Consider the following 8,892-nt stretch of genomic DNA (forward strand, 5'->3'; position numbering starts at 1 on the left):
TTGCCACTGCAGTTTTCAGATGACAGGTATTACAGAATACCTCTATGGATATAAAACAATTGCTTCACAGAAAACCATAAATGCAACGACACAATATCTAAATAGGAACGCTTAAGTTAGGGATTGAAGTTTAGCTGAGATAGGCCTTTCACCATAAGATATGGGATCGAGGTAAACTAATATCTCACACCAGCACACTCTCGACCACTGATAACTAAGGCAAACATTGTGAGACCGCAAAAATCATGCCAACGCGTGAAATGACGAGTAATAAAGCATCGATAAAAATTTACTTAAAATATCTAAGAAACCATGCGCTATACATGTTTAATTGTGAAATATATTTTTCATGGATATATAACTTACATTAAATCACAGTTTTCACCACTAAATTCATGTAAATGCATCAATGGAATACGAAATAAAATAATAGGTACATCATCACCCATCCATGGAATTTTCTCTCTTATGCTCACTTAAAACTGGGCAAACGCTTCACTTTTAGCAATGAAAATAACTTTTCAACCAGTTGCATCATAAAAAAAAGTTTGCATGCTTATGCTACGTTGTACACAGGAAAAATATACTCGGGGGAATGTCATTAAAATCAATTGTTCTTGGTGTTCTTTAGCTTCCTTAACTTGGTAATGTAGTTCTCGCGCTTGTGTTTCTTTTTCTTCTCTTGATTTTCGATGGATTTCGCTAGTTGCCACGACAACAGCATTGAAATGAAGAAGAATGGTAAAAGGAACATCGACATATTAAATATGAATTCCCAAGGGTTCAGCGCAGCCCATAGCACAATCTGTCGAAACCATTCTTTCCATGCGCTAGAAATTGAAGAGTTATCCATAGGCTCCGACGGAGCGTCCTCACCCATTTTGGCACTGTGAATGGTAAAGTATACGGAATTACACGAAATACCCCAAATACATACACTGTTAAAGTAACATGACAATGCCTACACGCCTAACAGAACACAATAAAAGCACAGCACCGTTTATAAACCAGTTCGCATTACGTTTGAGTTTGGCACGGCTTCCGATACGACGTCTGACTGATCTAAATAACACTTATCACTCACAACATTGGATTTCACTCTGTTATGTTAGCGCTCGCTTTGTTTATGGGTAACTTGATAAGCCCTTCCCGTTTTCCATTGGAAACGGGTGTACCAACATTACGAATTAAGATCGAAGGAAAAGGCGAACGGGCACAGTACTACCAACAAGATGGACACTTCCGCTTTTTGGAATGGTTGGCGGTGTATTTAAAAAACGTCTAACGTGTGAGCCAAAGAATAACCGGGAGATAGAGAGGACAGTATGTTAGATAACATATGATTACGGATGCGGGTACACAGTATACTTCTAACGCAGTGAAGTATTTTCTTCCGAGAAAATAATCCCATGATGTAAGAGTCCAATGAAGGCACCATGGGGCCACGCTGTAAATGAAGATTCAGGCAGCTCTTGCAATAGAATCCCGAAAAGAATACAAACGGGAAAACGTGAAATCTTACTCCTAATCATTTTACTTCCGATGTATCCATAGCCTCATTTCCATTATTATATTGTCTAAAGCTAACTTTTGTCGGGTAAATTCATGAAACATGCCTTGTCAATTCGTGGAACATTCACATGTTGTTCCTGTTACTTCGATAATCAGAATGCGCATCTGGGAACTTAAATGCACGACCAATAATAAGCGGCTATGCTTCACCTTGCCGGGGAGGAATTATGGAACGTAGACACAGCATGCCACGTTGAAGCAGCGAACCCAGCGAACTTTCACGAACCGCGATGACGCGTCGAATACTAAATTTTTACATGGTTCGTCAGAAATGCGTTTTGGCTCTTTTACGCATGAAATTGTGGCCATACCCTAAGATAAACCCTATAAACTTGAAATTTGTTTAGGTGGTTACGTCAGAGAAGTAATAATTTATCACAAATAATTTAATGAAATTAAAAAACTAGCTTTTTTGCTCCCGCGATTGACGTTTTTCCACAACTTATGTCTTTTTCCATCAGTGGTTCCTCTTTCTGATGGGACATCCTATTCAAAAATAAGAACTTCATACCGATTTCTGTAACCCTTACGTATTTGTGCTAGCAATCGCAATGCTCGTGTTCCTTGAAGAAATGTGGTGACATATTCCTGCAAGAAAAGAAATTGACAGTAAATGCGCGAAATAATATGACATTCTGCTGCCAAAACAGTCATAATAGCTAATAATTTTTCGTTTCTGTTGCCGCCTGCAAAAAACCGACTTATGATCGCCAATTTCTCTGTTCCTAACGTTGGGGCGGCGAGGGTTCCGGCTCCGCTCCTCCCCGGTCATTGAAGGCCTGGGAGGAGCGGAGCCTCTCGCGGAGAAGTTCAACAAACTGCCTGCGGTATCGCCGGATGACGTGCGGATGAATGCGCTTCGACCCGGACGCACCTCATGTTTTTCAGAACGCCTCCTTCGCCTCCTCCTTGCTACGGCGGAGGCATTTATTTTTTTCAGCTGTATTTTTCTATTTTTGAATTACTAAATTGTCTCATATTTTCAGAAACAGTTCCCTAGGCTATTTTCGAGTTTAGATATTTAACGGCGCAAAAATATAAAAATAGCCTGCATGCGAGAATGAAAAATTATCATAAGAACCGAAGCATTTACAATAGTCACTCATGTTAAATGCTTCACTAGACTTGGACCGATTGTTTATTCTGCCTAAGGAAGACTTGTGATCGACTTATGATCGCCAATTTTCCGGCCAAAGTAAGTCTTAAGCATAATGCTGGTAGTAATTTTGTTTTAATAATTTCTAATGGCATTCTGCTTTTTTATGGTAATGCATGTAGTAATGTAATACCAATTAATACGAAGCTAAATGGAAGTTATAGCTTTATTTTTGGGATATTATAAGATTTTACCACCATCTTGAATTTTCTAGCAATGCAATCATTTTCTACTTAAGTGCTGAGAGCTGCATTTGTTGTATTATCTGTCCCTATATACAGTGTCAGATGAAAGCAAATGGTGAATTGCAGGCAATACGGGCAAAGAAAAGAGGGGAGACTTGGTGCTTAAGTATTTTGTCTAGATGATTAATTTTTAACGTTAAACTCAAATGAAAATGCTTACAACTTCATACTAATGAACAAATATAGAAGAGAAAAGGGGAAAAATCGATGGCGGGGGGGAGGGGGTTGGGGGGGGGGGGGTTGGTGGGAAGGTTGGATATTAAAGGGCGGGGCAGTGGTCCTTTGAGAATGAATTGTCTGGTGTTTATCTTCTATTTGTCGTTTCGGGTTTTTCCGCATTTGTGAGGAGTGTTAATTCGCAGGTACGTAAATATTGGAGAAGCCTTGCCATGTAAGATGCAGTGGCGGATCTATGAGGGGGGGCTAAAGGAGGTATAAGGGAGGTCGAAACACACACTCAAGGGGACTGTATAGAGGAGGCTCAATTCCATCCCATAAAAGGCTGATTGCAGTTGCCACTTCGGTCGCATTTTAATCGGTTTTCGAAAATGTCCGCGGCGCGGTGATGAGTGCAATGCGATCCAATTTTTTCCATTAATTTGACGTCTAATGCTTGCAACTTTGAGGAATAGCATTGAGCTTTAATATATTTCGTAGATCACATCATCATGTCTATAAATCTTGGTTAAAACAGCTAATTATACCTTATTTCCCCGTGTAACTCGGATCAATTTGTCCGCCAGCGACGCGAGTGGCGACTTTTGTAAACCCATTTAAATGCGCGGTGGTTGACAACGCTTTTGAAGCCGACTTGGGGATCCTCTTTTGAAATATTCCTGCACACACTAGATAATATCGAAATTTTTGGAGGTTGCCATTTTATTCAGTCACTTTCAAAAGTCGGTCCACATACACGGCCCAGCCGTCTCCGTTATTCTCCGAAGTCAACCTTCGCGTACTGCTTACGCGTTCCTTGTCCACTGGGGATCGACTTGACTTGAACGGGTTGTGCAAATAGTGCAACTTGACTACTCTAACCTTCGCTCAGAGCCCTAAGTACGATTTCAGAGGTAAGAAGGCCCCGTCAACCCTGCCCCCCCCCCCCAAAGCCAAACAATCCCACCATAGAAGAACGCGGAGAAGAATCCAAGGTTTTTCCGGCGAGTAGCCCATCGCGTTAGGAAGAGAGGGAAACATCAGAGTTGTTTGGTAGTCTTATGCAGCATGTATAGTACAAATAAAATTTTCGGAGCATTTCGGGCATAATACTTCAATATTTGTGAAAAATACATCGTCTTGTGAAAAATACATAAATAATACGCCAATGTTAATATTGTCGTTTGCGATACGGCTACCATCCGTGTTCACATTCACCCGTGTCGGCGGCAAAGGGTTTTCAGTCATTTTGTTTGTTTACAAATGAAATCACAGTTACTCCCCAAGTTTTAGTTTCTTCAGAATACAAGTAGTACCTACATTTTGAATACCGCAACTTATTCCCGCACTGTAAATAGAAAATGAGAAGTATTTTACCTGGCGAAAACTACCGGTAGGGCAATTATTTTATGAGAGAAGATAATTTTTGCAATATATATTCAAATGAGCAATCGGATTGCCTTGAATTGCTTTTCAGATATATATAATTTTTCACTGAATGAAGTTGCGAGATATTTATGAGCAGTGAGTAAAATAGCAAGCTTTTAGACGACAGTGCGTCGCAGGAAGTTTGTCCTCATCTTTATCGGGAATACTCTTATATTAATATTGTTCAGTGTTTTTTTAAGAAAAATAGTACGAGCAACATCAGCGTGGCATTAAGATTGTGAGTCAACCAGCTATGGTAGTCATGGACAAAACATGATTTACCTGCCCTTCAGCAATGAAAAAGGTAGCGTGTTTGATTATTAGTAAACGTATGCTGATAATGTTGGAAGATTTTAGGAATCACCCTGCATGCGCCCCTCCAAACTTGAACTCACCACTTTAATTAACAGTTACGCCCATTCGCATTACGCCCTTCCCATCCATATCCTTACTTTCATCCTTCTCCTCCCCCCTTACCTCAAATCTCTCCTCCATGGATAGCACTTATTAATTTCTTTTCCTCTCCGTTCACAATCTCACTTTTTCCGTTCTTTTTTATACTCACATTTTGGATGTCTTCATTATTTTCTTGTTCCTCTCTCGTCATCGTATAAGTCTCCGCACCGTGAAACGCTACATCCCAAGCAGTATATTTGACAGCTAGTAAATATAGTTTGTATTAAATGTGCAGAAACAGTCATCAGGTACCCCGCACGGTGTATTTTTATCGGATGAAAATTATGCATGCGTAGTTTTGTGTTAGTAGGTATATAATCAATACCTACCCCAACAACACACATCTGGATATAAATATGTATTTATGTTGTATTTTCATGGGTCGCATACATATGTATTTTTGTTATTTATTACATCTGTAATACATTTGTATTATTGAATGTATTTCCTTTGTATTCATACATATGTAAAAGTGGTACGTCTTACACGAGAAATACATTTGTATTATTTGTGTATTCTTGAGATTTGAATACATTTGTAAATTTCGTACGTGTTACACGATAAATACATTTGTATTTTTTGTGTATTTTTGAAATTTGAATACTTATGTAAATGTGGTCAAAAATACACAAAAAATACATTATGTATATTTCCTGTAATTTTTAGGAGGTGGATTTTCGTGGCGACTTGTGAAATGTTCATAAACATGTTTTCCAGAAATCATTATGTTCACGGCAAACGCCAGATTTCCTTATTTTAATGATCATTCATCCATTCGAATTTATACCCAGAGAGCTTAAAAATAAATCATATACTGGTCGATGTGAGCAAGAGTAGTGAAGATGGCGACCATATTTATGTTAATTTGTAAATACACGCGAAATACAGACGTATTACATATGTAAATTTCAGTTTCCATCCGCGAAATATACACATGGAAAAATGGTTCACAATACATGAAAAATACAAAAAATAGTGCTTGCACAGAGAAAAAGTAAAAGCGAAGTTTGATTATTCAAACAATATTTTAATATACTTGTTAAAACAAGAAAATTAAATTCTCAATTCTACGGCTCCACTGTCGCGATTAGCAAGGGAAGTGAGCAGGAGTGATACAGTCGGATACAGTTATAATCTCGTTAAGCTCGGCATTTCGTTCGAGACTTCAAGGACGTGCTATTGAAGGAACTCCGGCATCTATTATAATAACCAAAAGAAAATCCGTACTTAACTAGCTACTGATGTATAGTTATTTTACGATGTCATATTTGTTTGTAGTATTAAACGAATTGGCAGAATTGACATAGTGTTTTAATCGTCGATAACCGGTGCGTGTGGATTGTGTGCTCAACCCGAAGCTATGTTTTGCTGGATATCTGCTTCCATCCCGCACGTTATTGCGATTCGTGCAAGCCAACTCCAACAGTTTCCTGTTACTGGATAATTAAGGTAAGGTATGATTTATCTTTTATTGTGGGTGAAACGAGTGATATATCACGGTAAACCATGCACGTAGTTCTCCATTGTGTTTCAAGCGAGTATTTTCGTTCGCGTATTCTTCAATATTTTGACGAAGGATGTGCTACTACGCTATTAAAATCTTCTATTTAAAAGTAATTTTGCAAAATTACGTCGCAATTAAATTGTATGCCTACATAGATTCCATATATTATGCTATTTGAGTATATTCATGTGTTGATCACATTGCGCTAATAGTTGTATCTAAGGTTTGGCTATTGTTTTCCGTTCTTGTTGAGTTATGTATCAAGAAGACTAGTCGCCGTTGAAGTTATATGGTAAAACATCGTAATATCAATCTTGAACGTATAAAATAATAGATTATGCACCGCATACTCACTCCATACTTCGCGGCTGAAGTTTCCTGCTTTCAAAAAGAATGTTTTCTTTCACGTGTTAGTTTTTTATCCCTGTTTATTACCAAAACCTACTTTATTTTGTAGTTCTTGCATTCCTAGGTATCATATGCTTTTGTCATTACCTCGTTGACCGTAGGCTTATCGGCGTAGCCTTTGTCGCTAATAGATTCCTCGAAGTTCCGAACCTTTTGCTGCCCACTGCTTCTAATTATTTAACGAAAAAGAAGTGTTGGTCGTGTAATATCGGTTCCCTGAAAGCAAAATATAATATTTCTTTCATCGTGAAATGCAGTAAATCACGGTGCATGTCGTCATTATTTTTAGCACACAAGATAAAAACTTAACTTTCATGTGAAAGTCTGCCATTATATGTAAGAAGAAGGTGCGTACGGGACAAATTAATTGATTATAATTTTCTTTTCATGCTCTTTCGCGCATACCCAGCGGGCCACGATGTAAATAGCTTGGCCAGGACAAGAGGAGAATGGATTACGGAAAAAAACGACGAAGCAAAGCCAGAAGACCAGGAGGAATTGTTAATTCTGAGGTAAGCATTTAGGGAACAATTCTTATCCATAATGGAGAGGTTTCTTAAAGTTAAGCCTGAAATTATCAGTTATATATGAAATTTATTGTTTGAAAATTTGATATCACAAGTTTGTTTATCTTTTTTGTGTGAATCATACACTACTAAATAAGCATACCAATGGATACACTTTTTCCTTGTTAATATAGTATATTTAAAAGTAGTCATGTGATCTTTTCTCATCTTAAGAGAAATGCTATTAATTTTGTATAATGAAAGCATATCCCCAAAATATCGGATTTATCGAAGGATAAGGTCAAATCTGTGCTAGCTGGGACCTTGACGTAATTGGTAAATGAAAAATTTAAAACTTATGTCTGGAATCTAGCAGAGAAGCCAAACTTTCATTTGCATTCAGAATACAGAATTAGTACTAAAATTACAGACTTCACAGAATACTGACTGCCTATATGAATCAAGGTCAAATTGAAAGGTTTGGAACTCCTATTCAGATCTTACAAAAGGATATTTTTTGCATGACTTTTAAACTTGAATTCTTCTTTTCTCCTTTCAGGAAGTGGCTGATGGTGCAGAGTTGGTTTCCTGAATTCAGGTTTCATCTTGTGCAATGGGTTACAACGCTTGTTCCGTGTTAACATTTTTTTCTATTTTCCAACTCAAACCATTGTTTGTACTTGATTTATCTTTGTGCCATTTTTTAATCTAAATTTCACCTCCTGTTTGCTGGCCCTTAATACTTGTTAGCAATTTTCATGGCCACACTTGTTCTTTGTGTGAATTATTTTACTTTTCTCTTTGAATAAATGTTTTATTATCTGTATGTTCTGGTTTCCTTATATTTATTCATCCATTTGATCCATATTAATATTCAGTGGATTTGGGTCAGAAAATCAATATGTATAATTCATGTACATACATATGCCTGCAGATACATATGTATATTTCATGTATGGGTATTCAGATTTCCAATTTGTAATACGCACGTATGCATACATCCATAGGGACTTTTGAGCCACTTTTACGTGAAATATACAGACGTAATACGATCGTATTCCATCTTATACATATGTATTTGGTCACGTATTTTTTGTGTATTATTGATATAATACAGATGTAATACAAATGTAATACAAATGCTGTGTTATCTGGGTACTTGTTCACCCGTAAGGCTAACTCAAGTGAGTGTGATTTCTATTATTGCTATAAAACCTCTTATATATCATAATGTGGAGTATTTGATATGTATGATATCACCAGGCGCCAATATCGACTGATTCGAGCAGAAAAAAGGAAACGAAAAAGAGAAAGACTTAATTTGACCTCTCAATGAAAGGGGCAAAGATAAATGATATAGTACTAAATTTGCCATAAAATGGTAAGAAATCGGCGAAAAAGTACTTCAATTTTGGACTTGACTCGCGCCTAATCATGTGAATGAATCAAAAAGTCAGTGGT

At 37.4% G+C, this 8,892-nt stretch overlaps 1 long non-coding RNA gene across 2 annotated transcripts; it reads right to left on the bottom strand.

Moving 5' to 3' along the window:
* Positions 1-322: 322 nt before the first annotated feature.
* On the bottom strand, positions 323-1,240 carry LOC124171479. Of its 2 annotated transcripts, none has more exons than XR_006867739.1 (2): positions 1,022-1,240; positions 323-887 (listed from the first exon to the last, which is right to left on the bottom strand). It is a non-coding gene; the product is annotated as an uncharacterized LOC124171479 (long non-coding RNA). The 2 variants fall into 2 exon arrangements; XR_006867738.1 differs by having other exon boundaries at positions 998-1,240.
* Positions 1,241-8,892: the final 7,652 nt, after the last annotated feature.

This window comes from Ischnura elegans, chromosome X, assembly GCF_921293095.1.
Source record: "Ischnura elegans chromosome X, ioIscEleg1.1, whole genome shotgun sequence".
NCBI lineage: Eukaryota > Metazoa > Arthropoda > Insecta > Odonata > Coenagrionidae > Ischnura > Ischnura elegans.